The 12104-nt window shown below is 40.4% G+C and overlaps 10 non-coding genes across 10 annotated transcripts; all 10 read right to left on the bottom strand.

Moving 5' to 3' along the window:
• Window positions 1-681: 681 nt before the first annotated feature.
• On the bottom strand, window positions 682-753 carry TRNAP-AGG (transfer RNA proline (anticodon AGG)). Its single transcript has one exon. It is a non-coding gene; the product is annotated as a tRNA-Pro (tRNA).
• An 806-nt stretch (window positions 754-1559) lies between these two features.
• Window positions 1560-1631, bottom strand: TRNAP-AGG (transfer RNA proline (anticodon AGG)). Its single transcript has one exon. It is a non-coding gene; the product is annotated as a tRNA-Pro (tRNA).
• Window positions 1632-2453: 822 nt separating this feature from the next.
• Window positions 2454-2525, bottom strand: TRNAP-AGG (transfer RNA proline (anticodon AGG)). The gene has a single exon. It is a non-coding gene; the product is annotated as a tRNA-Pro (tRNA).
• An 806-nt stretch (window positions 2526-3331) lies between these two features.
• Window positions 3332-3403, bottom strand: TRNAP-AGG (transfer RNA proline (anticodon AGG)). Its single transcript has one exon. It is a non-coding gene; the product is annotated as a tRNA-Pro (tRNA).
• An 806-nt stretch (window positions 3404-4209) lies between these two features.
• Window positions 4210-4281, bottom strand: TRNAP-AGG (transfer RNA proline (anticodon AGG)). Its single transcript has one exon. It is a non-coding gene; the product is annotated as a tRNA-Pro (tRNA).
• A 2127-nt stretch (window positions 4282-6408) lies between these two features.
• On the bottom strand, window positions 6409-6480 carry TRNAP-AGG (transfer RNA proline (anticodon AGG)). Its single transcript has one exon. It is a non-coding gene; the product is annotated as a tRNA-Pro (tRNA).
• Window positions 6481-7286: 806 nt separating this feature from the next.
• On the bottom strand, window positions 7287-7358 carry TRNAP-AGG (transfer RNA proline (anticodon AGG)). The gene has a single exon. It is a non-coding gene; the product is annotated as a tRNA-Pro (tRNA).
• An 806-nt stretch (window positions 7359-8164) lies between these two features.
• TRNAP-AGG (transfer RNA proline (anticodon AGG)) lies at window positions 8165-8236 on the bottom strand. Its single transcript has one exon. It is a non-coding gene; the product is annotated as a tRNA-Pro (tRNA).
• Window positions 8237-9058: 822 nt separating this feature from the next.
• Window positions 9059-9130, bottom strand: TRNAP-AGG (transfer RNA proline (anticodon AGG)). Its single transcript has one exon. It is a non-coding gene; the product is annotated as a tRNA-Pro (tRNA).
• An 806-nt stretch (window positions 9131-9936) lies between these two features.
• Window positions 9937-10008, bottom strand: TRNAP-AGG (transfer RNA proline (anticodon AGG)). Its single transcript has one exon. It is a non-coding gene; the product is annotated as a tRNA-Pro (tRNA).
• Between the last annotated feature and the right edge of the window lie 2096 nt (window positions 10009-12104).

The following is a 12104-nucleotide window of genomic DNA, read 5'->3' as shown; positions in this document are numbered from 1 at the left end:
GGTTAAAAATGCATGGCTATTGACTTGTACGAACAGCAATATGACTTTTCTATAACAAAAACAATGATTTGGGAACCAATATTTAAGGACATTTCTAACTTTACTCACCACACACTCTAACACTCTATTGAGATGAATACAACTCAGGTCGCAGGAGTCCTCGTGTATTGTCCTTATAATTGTCTATCACATCCCAGAAAAGTAAAACTACCGGGCTTGGAATCGGGAACTTCTAGCATCCAAAGCGAAAACCATACCCCTAGACCAACAAGCGACCTTTCTGTCGACATAGCGCGTAAATACGAGTACTTGTATACAAGGATTCATGTAAAAAGCATGACTTTTGCATGGTAAACTGACGGAGAATAGGACAATGAGTCAAGAATTTGCCCAGATTTAGTCAGGCTAAAAACCATTTCAATGATGCGATTTCGTGAATTGCTTATTTTACACCAATTTTGATTTTAATCATGATTTCCTCATTGGTGCCAAGTTATTATCATGATTTAAAGGCAATTGCTAATTCATGGATGAATGAAGGAGTCCCTTCGCTCTGTCATTTATAGCATTGATTGACCATACCTCAGCATGCTGTGCAGCAAAAGTTGTGAAGATAAAAGCCTGGGCCAGTTCAAAATTGACTTGGGTTTTTGTCGACCAATCCCCAAGAAAATGGTGCTTGGGCTCGTCCGGGATTTGAACCCGGGACCTCTCGCACCCTAAGCGAGAATCATACCCCTAGACCAACGAGCCACTCATCTTCAAACAGTGAATAATGTATGAAAATGAGGTTCAATCAACACTTCGATTATCTCATGAGATGAAACTTTGCTGAGAGATAATGAGCATTTTTGGCACAAATAAGTTTTGACAATGTTCTTAATACAAGATGTTGGTTAAAAATGCATGGCTATTGACTTGTACGAACAGCAATATGACTTTTCTATAACAAAGACAATGATTTGGGAACCAATATTTAAGGACATTTCTAACTTTACTCACCACACACTCTAACACTCTATTGAGATGAATACAACTCAGGTCGCAGGAGTCCTCGTGTATTGTCCTTATAATTGTCTATCACATCCCAGAAAAGTAAAACTACCGGGCTTGGAATCGGGAACTTCTTGCATCCAAAGCGAAAACCATACCCCTAGACCAACAAGCGACCTTTCTGTCGACATAGCGCGTAAATACGAGGACTTGTATACAAGGATTCATGTAAAAAGCATGACTTTTGCATGGTAAACTGACGGAGAATAGGACAATGAGTCAAGAATTTGCCCAGATTTAGTCAGGCTAAAAACCATTTCAATGATGCGATTTCGTGAATTGCTTATTTTACACCAATTTTGATTTTAATAATGATTTCCTCATTGGTGCCAAGTTATTATCATGATTTAAAGGCAATTGCTAATTCATGGATGAACGAAGGAGTCCCTTCGCTCTGTCATTTATAGCATTGATTGACCATACCTCAGCATGCTGTGCAACAAACGTTTTGAAGATAAAAGCCAGGGCCAGTTCAAAAATGACCAATCACCAAGAAAATGGTGCTTGGGCTCGTCCGGGATTTGAACCCGGGACCTCTCGCACCCTAAGCGAGAATCATACCCCTAGACCAACGAGCCACTCATCTTCAAACAGTGAATAATGTATGAAAATGAGGTTCAATCAACACTTCGATTATCTCATGAGATGAAACTTTGCTGAGAGATAATGAGCATTTTTGGCACAAATAAGTTTTGACAATGTTCTTAATACAAGATGTTGGTTTAAAATGCATGGCTATTGACTTGTACGAACAGCAATATGACTTTTCTATAACAAAAACAATGATTTGGGAACCAATATTTAAGGACATTTATAACTTTACTCACCACACACTCTAACACTCTATTGAGATGAATACAACTCAGGTCGCAGGAGTCCTCGTGTATTGTCCTCATAATTGTCTATCACATCCCAGAAAAGTAAAACTACCGGGCTTGGAATCGGGAACTTCTTGCATCCAAAGCGAAAACCATACCCCTTGACCAACAAGCGACCTTTCTATCGACATAGCGCGTAAATACGAGTACTTGTATACAAGGATTCATGTAAAAAGCATGACTTTTGCATAGTAAACTGATTGAGAATAGGACAATGAGTCAAGAATTTGCCCAGATTTAGTCAGGCTAAAAACCATTTCAATGATGCGATTTCGTGAATTGCTTATTTTACACCAATTTTGATTTTAATCATGATTTCCTCATTGGTGTCAAGTTATTATCATGATATAAAGGCATTTGCTAATTCATGGATGAACGAAGGAGTCCCTTCGCTATGTCATTCATAGCATTGATTGACCATACCTCAGCATGCTGTGCAGCAAAAGTTGTGAAGATAAAAGCCTGGGCCAGTTCAAAATTGACTTGGGTTTTTGTCGACCAATCCCCAAGAAAATGGTGCTTGGGCTCGTCCGGGATTTGAACCCGGGACCTCTCGCACCCTAAGCGAGAATCATACCCCTAGACCAACGAGCCACTCATCTTCAAACAGTGAATAATGTATGAAAATGAGGTTCAATCAACACTTCGATTATCTCATGAGATGAAACTTAGCTGAGAGATAATGAGCATTTTTGGCACAAATAAGTTTTGACAATGTTCTTAATACAAGATGTTGGTTAAAAATGCATGGCTATTGACTTGTACGAACAGCAATATGACTTTTCTATAACAAAAACAATGATTTGGGAACCAATATTTAAGGACATTTCTAACTTTACTCACCACACACTCTAACACTCTATTGAGATGAATACAACTCAGGTCGCAGGAGTCCTCGTGTATTGTCCTTATAATTGTCTATCACATCCCAGAAAAGTAAAACTACCGGGCTTGGAATCGGGAACTTCTTGCATCCAAAGCGAAAACCATACCCCTAGACCAACAAGCGACCTTTCTGTCGACATAGCGCGTAAATACGAGTACTTGTATACAAGGATTCATGTAAAAAGCATGACTTTTGCATGGTAAACTGACGGAGAATAGGACAATGAGTCAAGAATTTGCCCAGATTTAGTCAGGCTAAAAACCATTTCAATGATGCGATTTCGTGAATTGCTTATTTTACACCAATTTTGATTTTAATCATGATTTCCTCATTGGTGCCAAGTTATTATCATGATTTAAAGGCAATTGCTAATTCATGGATGAACGAAGGAGTCCCTTCGCTCTGTCATTTATAGCATTGATTGACCATACCTCAGCATGCTGTGCAACAAACGTTTTGAAGATAAAAGCCAGGGCCAGTTCAAAAATGACCAATCACCAAGAAAATGGTGCTTGGGCTCGTCCGGGATTTGAACCCGGGACCTCTCGCACCCTAAGCGAGAATCATACCCCTAGACCAACGAGCCACTCATCTTCAAACAGTGAATAATGTATGAAGATGAGGTTCAATCAACACTTCGATTATCTCATGAGATGAAACTTTGCTTAGAGATAATGAGCATTTTTGGCACAAATAAGTTTTGACAATGTTCTTAATACAAGATGTTGGTTAAAAATGCATGGCTATTGACTTGTACGAACAGCAATATGACTTTTCTATAACAAAAACAATGATTTGGGAACCAATATTTAAGGACATTTATAACTTTACTCACCACACACTCTAACACTCTATTGAGATGAATACAACTCAGGTCGCAGGAGTCCTCGTGTATTGTCCTTATAATTGTCTATCACATCCCAGAAAAGTAAAACTACCGGGCTTGGAATCGGGAACTTCTTGCATCCAAAGCGAAAACCATACCCCTAGACCAACAAGCGACCTTTCTGTCGACATAGCGCGTAAATACGAGTACTTGTATACAAGGATTCATGTAAAAAGCATGACTTTTGCATGGTAAACTGACGGAGAATAGGACAATGAGTCAAGAATTTGCCCAGATTTAGTCAGGCTAAAAACCATTTCAATGATGCGATTTCGTGAATTGCTTATTTTACACCAATTTTGATTTTAATCATGATTTCCTCATTGGTGCCAAGTTATTATCATGATTTAAAGGCAATTGCTAATTCATGGATGAACGAAGGAGTCCCTTCGCTCTGTCATTTATAGCATTGATTGACCATACCTCAGCATGCTGTGCAACAAACGTTTTGAAGATAAAAGCCAGGGCCAGTTCAAAAATGACCAATCACCAAGAAAATGGTGCTTGGGCTCGTCCGGGATTTGAACCCGGGACTTCTCGCACCCTAAGCGAGAATCATACCCCTAGACCAACGAGCCACTCATCGTCAAACAGTGAATAATGTATGAAGATGAGGTTCAATCAACACTTCGATTATCTCATGAGATGAAACTTTGCTTAGAGATAATGAGCATTTTTGGCACAAATAAGTTTTGACAATGTTCTTAATACAAGATGTTGGTTAAAAATGCATGGCTATTGACTTGTACGAACAGCAATATGACTTTTCTATAACAAAAACAATGATTTGGGAACCAATATTTAAGGACATTTCTAACTTTACTCACCACACACTCTAACACTCTATTGAGATGAATACAACTCAGGTCGCAGGAGTCCTCGTGTATTGTCCTTATAATTGTCTATCACATCCCAGAAAAGTAAAACTACCGGGCTTGGAATCGGGAACTTCTTGCATCCAAAGCGAAAACCATACCCCTAGACCAGGGGTCGGCAACCTGCGGCTCCGGAGCCGCATGCGGCTCTTTTGAACCTTGACCGCGGCTCCGGGGCGGATGCTAGCGAGGGGAGGAGGCGCACTGTGACACCTGCTCTGGCGTTGCCGCTGCTGACAGGTCGCCGCTCCGCTCCACACTGCCCGCCCGGTGACAGGCAATAACGTTGCCGTTGCTTTGTCACATGTTTGGAAGAAGTAAAAACCTTCCTGGGCAGCAAAGAGCTCACCTTTGCTGAGCTGGAACAGCCAGAGTGGCTGGAAAAATTACATTTTATGGTAGACATGACAGCACATCTAAACACGCTAAATACAACCCTTCAGGGGAAAGGAGGCACAGCCCTGCACATGCTGGAGGAGGTTTTGGCATTCGAGAGCAAGTTGACAGTGTTTGTCAAAGATTTACAGAGAGGTACACTGTCTCACTTTCCCTCTTTGAGAGAGTTCAAACAAAGTCATGATACGATAAATTTGGAATATTTCAAGTCTGCAATCACCACAATGCAAAGTTCGTTTGGGAAACGATTCTGTGAGTTCAGAGAGGAAAAAACGACATTATCCTTCCCTGTCACTCCCCTGGCGATCGATCCATCCCTATTGAATATGACTGCATTTGCAGGTGTAAGTCAACCTGATCTTGAGATGGAACTGGCCGATATAGCCGACAAAGATATATGGGTGTCCAAGTTCAAATGCTTGACCGCTACTCTTGAGGATGTTGCCCGTCAGAAGGCCATTCTGGCTCAGAATCATAAATGGAGTGATATTGAAAACCTTCCCAAACAGGACAAACTTGTATTCGAAACATGGAATGCCATCCCCAACACTTATATAAACATGAAAAAGTATGCATTTGGAGTCCTGTCGATCTTCGGCTCCACATATGTATGTGAGCAGGTCTTCTCCAACATGAACTATATTAAAAACAAACATCGATCACGCCTCACAGATGACAGCTTGCAAGCCTGTGTGAAAATGAAGGTGACGTCTTACAGCCCTGATGTGCAGACACTGTGCACTGAGGTTCAGGAGCAAAAATCCCATTAACCAGGTAATTTAGCTATTAATTTGCAAAAATATATTTTACATTGTTAAGTGAAAAAGTCCTTTTTTTATTCAGATTGACAGCTGACTGCACGATCCTGTATATAGCAATAAGGTAAGAAACAATATATGCAGTGTTATATTTGTTTTAAATGTTGCAATGGTTTTGCGGCTCCCAGTTTATTTTTTCCTTCGGAAACGGGTCCAAGTGGCTCTTTATGTCTTAAAGGTTGCAGACCCCTGCCCTAGACCAACAAGCGACCTTTCTGTCGACATAGCGCGTAAATACGAGTACTTGTATACAAGGATTCATGTAAAAAGCATGACTTTTGCATGGTAAACTGACGGAGAATAGGACAATGAGTCAAGAATTTGCCCACATTTAGTCAGGCTAAAAACCATTTCAATGATGCGATTTCGTGAATTGCTTATTTTACACCAATTTTGATATTAATCATGATTTCCTCATTGGTGCCAAGTTATTATCATGATTTAAAGGCAATTGCTAATTCATGGATGAATGAAGGAGTCCCTTCGCTCTGTCATTTATAGCATTGATTGACCATACCTCAGCATGCTGTGCAGCAAAAGTTGTGAAGATAAAAGCCTGGGCCAGTTCAAAATTGACTTGGGTTTTTGTCGACCAATCCCCAAGAAAATGGTGCTTGGGCTCGTCCGGGATTTGAACCCGGGTCCTCTCGCACCCTACGCGAGAATCATACCCCTAGACCAACGAGCCACTCATTTTCAAACAGTGAATAATGTATGAAAATGAGGTTCAATCAACACTTCGATTATCTCATGAGATGAACCTTTGCTGAGAGATAATGAGCATTTTTGGCACAAATAAGTTTTGACAATGTTCTTAATACAAGACGTTGGTTAAAAATGCATGGCTATTGACTTGTACGAACAGCAATATGACTTTTCTATAACAAAAACAATGATTTGGGAACCAATATTTAAGGACATTTCTAACTTTACTCACCACACACTCTAACACTCTATTGAGATGAATACAACTCAGGTCGCAGGAGTCCTCGTGTATTGTCCTTATAATTGTCTATCACATCCCAGAAAAGTAAAACTACCGGGCTTGGAATCGGGAACTTCTTGCATCCAAAGCGAAAACCATACCCCTAGACCAACAAGCGACCTTTCTGTCGACATAGCGCGTAAATACGAGTACTTGTATACAAGGATTCATGTAAAAAGCATGACTTGTGCATGGTAAACTGACGGAAAATAGGACAATGAGTCAAGAATTTGCCCAGATTAATTCAGGCTAAAAACCATTTCAATGATGCGATTTCGTGAATTGCTTATTTTACACCAATTTTGATTTTAATCATGATTTCCTCATTGGTGCCAAGTTATTATCATGATTTAAAGGCAATTGCTAATTCATGGATGAACGAAGGAGTCCCTTCGCTCTGTCATTTATAGCATTGATTGACCATACCTCAGCATGCTGTGCAACAAACGTTTTGAAGATAAAAGCCAGGGCCAGTTCAAAAATGACCAATCACCAAGAAAATGGTGCTTGGGCTCGTCCGGGATTTGAACCTGGGACCTCTCGCACCCTAAGCGAGAATCATACCCCTAGACCAACGAGCCACTCATCTTCAAACAGTGAATAATGTATGAAGATGAGGTTCAATCAACACTTCGATTATCTCATGAGATGAAACTTTGCTTAGAGATAATGAGCATTTTTGGCACAAATAAGTTTTGACAATGTTCTTAATACAAGATGTTGGTTAAAAATGCATGGCTATTGACTTGTACGAACAGCAATATGACTTTTCTATAACAAAAACAATGATTTGGGAACCAATATTTAAGGACATTTCTAACTTTACTCACCACACACTCTAACACTCTATTGAGATGAATACAACTCAGGTCGCAGGAGTCCTCGTGTATTGTCCTTATAATTGTCTATCACATCCCAGAAAAGTAAAACTACCGGGCTTGGAATCGGGAACTTCTTGCATCCAAAGCGAAAACCATACCCCTAGACCAACAAGCGACCTTTCTGTCGACATAGCGCGTAAATACGAGTACTTGTATACAAGGATTCATGTAAAAAGCATGACTTTTGCATGGTAAACTGACGGAGAATAGGACAATGAGTCAAGAATTTGCCCAGATTTAGTCAGGCTAAAAACCATTTCAATGATGCGATTTCGTGAATTGCTAATTTTACACCAATTTTGATTTTAATCATGATTTCCTCATTGGTGCCAAGTTATTATCATGATTTAAAGGCAATTGCTAATTCATGGATGAACGAAGGAGTCCCTTCGCTCTGTCATTTATAGCATTGATTGACCATACCTCAGCATGCTGTGCAACAAACGTTTTGAAGATAAAAGCCAGGGCCAGTTCAAAAATGACCAATCACCAAGAAAATGGTGCTTGGGCTCGTCCGGGATTTGAACCCGGGACCTCTCGCACCCTAAGCGAGAATCATACCCCTAGACCAACGAGCCACTCATCTTCAAACAGTGAATAATGTATGAAAATGAGGTTCAATCAACACTTCGATTATCTCATGAGATGAAACTTTGCTGAGAGATAATGAGCATTTTTGGCACAAATAAGTTTTGACAATGTTCTTAATACAAGATGTTGGTTTAAAATGCATGGCTATTGACTTGTACGAACAGCAATATGACTTTTCTATAACAAAAACAATGATTTGGGAACCAATATTTAAGGACATTTCTAACTTTACTCACCACACACTCTAACACTCTATTGAGATGAATACAACTCAGGTCGCAGGAGTCCTCGTGTATTGTCCTCATAATTGTCTATCACATCCCAGAAAAGTAAAACTACCGGGCTTGGAATCGGGAACTTCTTGCATCCAAAGCGAAAACCATACCCCTTGACCAACAAGCGACCTTTCTATCGACATAGCGCGTAAATACGAGTACTTGTATACAAGGATTCATGTAAAAAGCATGACTTTTGCATAGTAAACTGATGGAGAATAGGACAATGAGTCAAGAATTTGCCCAGATTTAGTCAGGCTAAAAACCATTTCAATGATGCGATTTCGTGAATTGCTTATTTTACACCAATTTTGATTTTAATCATGATTTCCTCATTGGTGTCAAGTTATTATCATGATATAAAGGCATTTGCTAATTCATGGATGAACGAAGGAGTCCCTTCGCTATGTCATTCATAGCATTGATTGACCATACCTCAGCATGCTGTGCAGCAAAAGTTGTGAAGATAAAAGCCTGGGCCAGTTCAAAATTGACTTGGGTTTTTGTCGACCAATCCCCAAGAAAATGGTGCTTGGGCTCGTCCGGGATTTGAACCCGGGACCTCTCGCACCCTAAGCGAGAATCATACCCCTAGACCAACGAGCCACTCATCTTCAAACAGTGAATAATGTATGAAAATGAGGTTCAATCAACACTTCGATTATCTCATGAGATGAAACTTAGCTGAGAGATAATGAGCATTTTTGGCACAAATAAGTTTTGACAATGTTCTTAATACAAGATGTTGGTTAAAAATGCATGGCTATTGACTTGTACGAACAGCAATATGACTTTTCTATAACAAAAACAATGATTTGGGAACCAATATTTAAGGACATTTCTAACTTTACTCACCACACACTCTAACACTCTATTGAGATGAATACAACTCAGGTCGCAGGAGTCCTCGTGTATTGTCCTTATAATTGTCTATCACATCCCAGAAAAGTAAAACTACCGGGCTTGGAATCGGGAACTTCTTGCATCCAAAGCGAAAACCATACCCCTAGACCAACAAGCGACCTTTCTGTCGACATAGCGCGTAAATACGAGTACTTGTATACAAGGATTCATGTAAAAAGCATGACTTTTGCATGGTAAACTGACGGAGAATAGGACAATGAGTCAAGAATTTGCCCAGATTTAGTCAGGCTAAAAACCATTTCAATGATGCGATTTCGTGAATTGCTTATTTTACACCAATTTTGATTTTAATCATGATTTCCTCATTGGTGCCAAGTTATTATCATGATTTAAAGGCAATTGCTAATTCATGGATGAACGAAGGAGTCCCTTCGCTCTGTCATTTATAGCATTGATTGACCATACCTCAGCATGCTGTGCAACAAACGTTTTGAAGATAAAAGCCAGGGCCAGTTCAAAAATGACCAATCACCAAGAAAATGGTGCTTGGGCTCGTCCGGGATTTGAACCCGGGACCTCTCGCACCCTAAGCGAGAATCATACCCCTAGACCAACGAGCCACTCATCTTCAAACAGTGAATAATGTATGAAGATGAGGTTCAATCAACACTTCGATTATCTCATGAGATGAAACTTTGCTTAGAGATAATGAGCATTTTTGGCACAAATAAGTTTTGACAATGTTCTTAATACAAAATGTTGGTTAAAAATGCATGGCTAGTGACTTGTACGAACAGCAATATGACTTTTCTATAACAAAAACAATGATTTGGGAACCAATATTTAAGGACATTTCTAACTTTACTCACCACACACTCTAACACTCTATTGAGATGAATACAACTCAGGTCGCAGGAGTCCTCGTGTATTGTCCTTATAATTGTCTATCACATCCCAGAAAAGTAAAACTACCGGGCTTGGAATCGGGAACTTCTTGCATCCAAAGCGAAAACCATACCCCTAGACCAGGGGTCGGCAACCTGCGGCTCCGGAGCCGCATGCGGCTCTTTTGAACCTTGACCGCGGCTCCGGGGCGGATGCTAGCGAGGGGAGGAGGCGCACTGTGACACCTGCTCTGGCGTTGCCGCTGCTGACAGGTCGCCGCTCCGCTCCACACTGCCCGCCCGGTGACAGGCAATAACGTTGCCGTTGCTTTGTCACATGTTTGGAAGAAGTAAAAACCTTCCTGGGCAGCAAAGAGCTCACCTTTGCTGAGCTGGAACAGCCAGAGTGGCTGGAAAAATTACATTTTATGGTAGACATGACAGCACATCTAAACACGCTAAATACAACCCTTCAGGGGAAAGGAGGCACAGCCCTGCACATGCTGGAGGAGGTTTTGGCATTCGAGAGCAAGTTGACAGTGTTTGTCAAAGATTTACAGAGAGGTACACTGTCTCACTTTCCCTCTTTGAGAGAGTTCAAACAAAGTCATGATACGATAAATTTGGAATATTTCAAGTCTGCAATCACCACAATGCAAAGTTCGTTTGGGAAACGATTCTGTGAGTTCAGAGAGGAAAAAACGACATTATCCTTCCCTGTCACTCCCCTGGCGATCGATCCATCCCTATTGAATATGACTGCATTTGCAGGTGTAAGTCAACCTGATCTTGAGATGGAACTGGCCGATATAGCCGACAAAGATATATGGGTGTCCAAGTTCAAATGCTTGACCGCTACTCTTGAGGATGTTGCCCGTCAGAAGGCCATTCTGGCTCAGAATCATAAATGGAGTGATATTGAAAACCTTCCCAAACAGGACAAACTTGTATTCGAAACATGGAATGCCATCCCCAACACTTATATAAACATGAAAAAGTATGCATTTGGAGTCCTGTCGATCTTCGGCTCCACATATGTATGTGAGCAGGTCTTCTCCAACATGAACTATATTAAAAACAAACATCGATCACGCCTCACAGATGACAGCTTGCAAGCCTGTGTGAAAATGAAGGTGACGTCTTACAGCCCTGATGTGCAGACACTGTGCACTGAGGTTCAGGAGCAAAAATCCCATTAACCAGGTAATTTAGCTATTAATTTGCAAAAATATATTTTACATTGTTAAGTGAAAAAGTCCTTTTTTTATTCAGATTGACAGCTGACTGCACGATCCTGTATATAGCAATAAGGTAAGAAACAATATATGCAGTGTTATATTTGTTTTAAATGTTGCAATGGTTTTGCGGCTCCCAGTTTATTTTTTCCTTCGGAAACGGGTCCAAGTGGCTCTTTATGTCTTAAAGGTTGCAGACCCCTGCCCTAGACCAACAAGCGACCTTTCTGTCGACATAGCGCGTAAATACGAGTACTTGTATACAAGGATTCATGTAAAAAGCATGACTTTTGCATGGTAAACTGACGGAGAATAGGACAATGAGTCAAGAATTTGCCCACATTTAGTCAGGCTAAAAACCATTTCAATGATGCGATTTCGTGAATTGCTTATTTTACACCAATTTTGATATTAATCATGATTTCCTCATTGGTGCCAAGTTATTATCATGATTTAAAGGCAATTGCTAATTCATGGATGAATGAAGGAGTCCCTTCGCTCTGTCATTTATAGCATTGATTGACCATACCTCAGCATGCTGTGCAGCAAAAGTTGTGAAGATAAAAGCCTGGGCCAGTTCAAAATTGACTTGGGTTT

The sequence above is a fragment of the Lampetra planeri genome, chromosome 24 (assembly GCF_965212315.1).
Source record: "Lampetra planeri chromosome 24, kcLamPlan1.2.h2, whole genome shotgun sequence".
NCBI lineage: Eukaryota > Metazoa > Chordata > Hyperoartia > Petromyzontiformes > Petromyzontidae > Lampetra > Lampetra planeri.
This window is presented reverse-complemented; position numbering and strand designations above follow the sequence as displayed.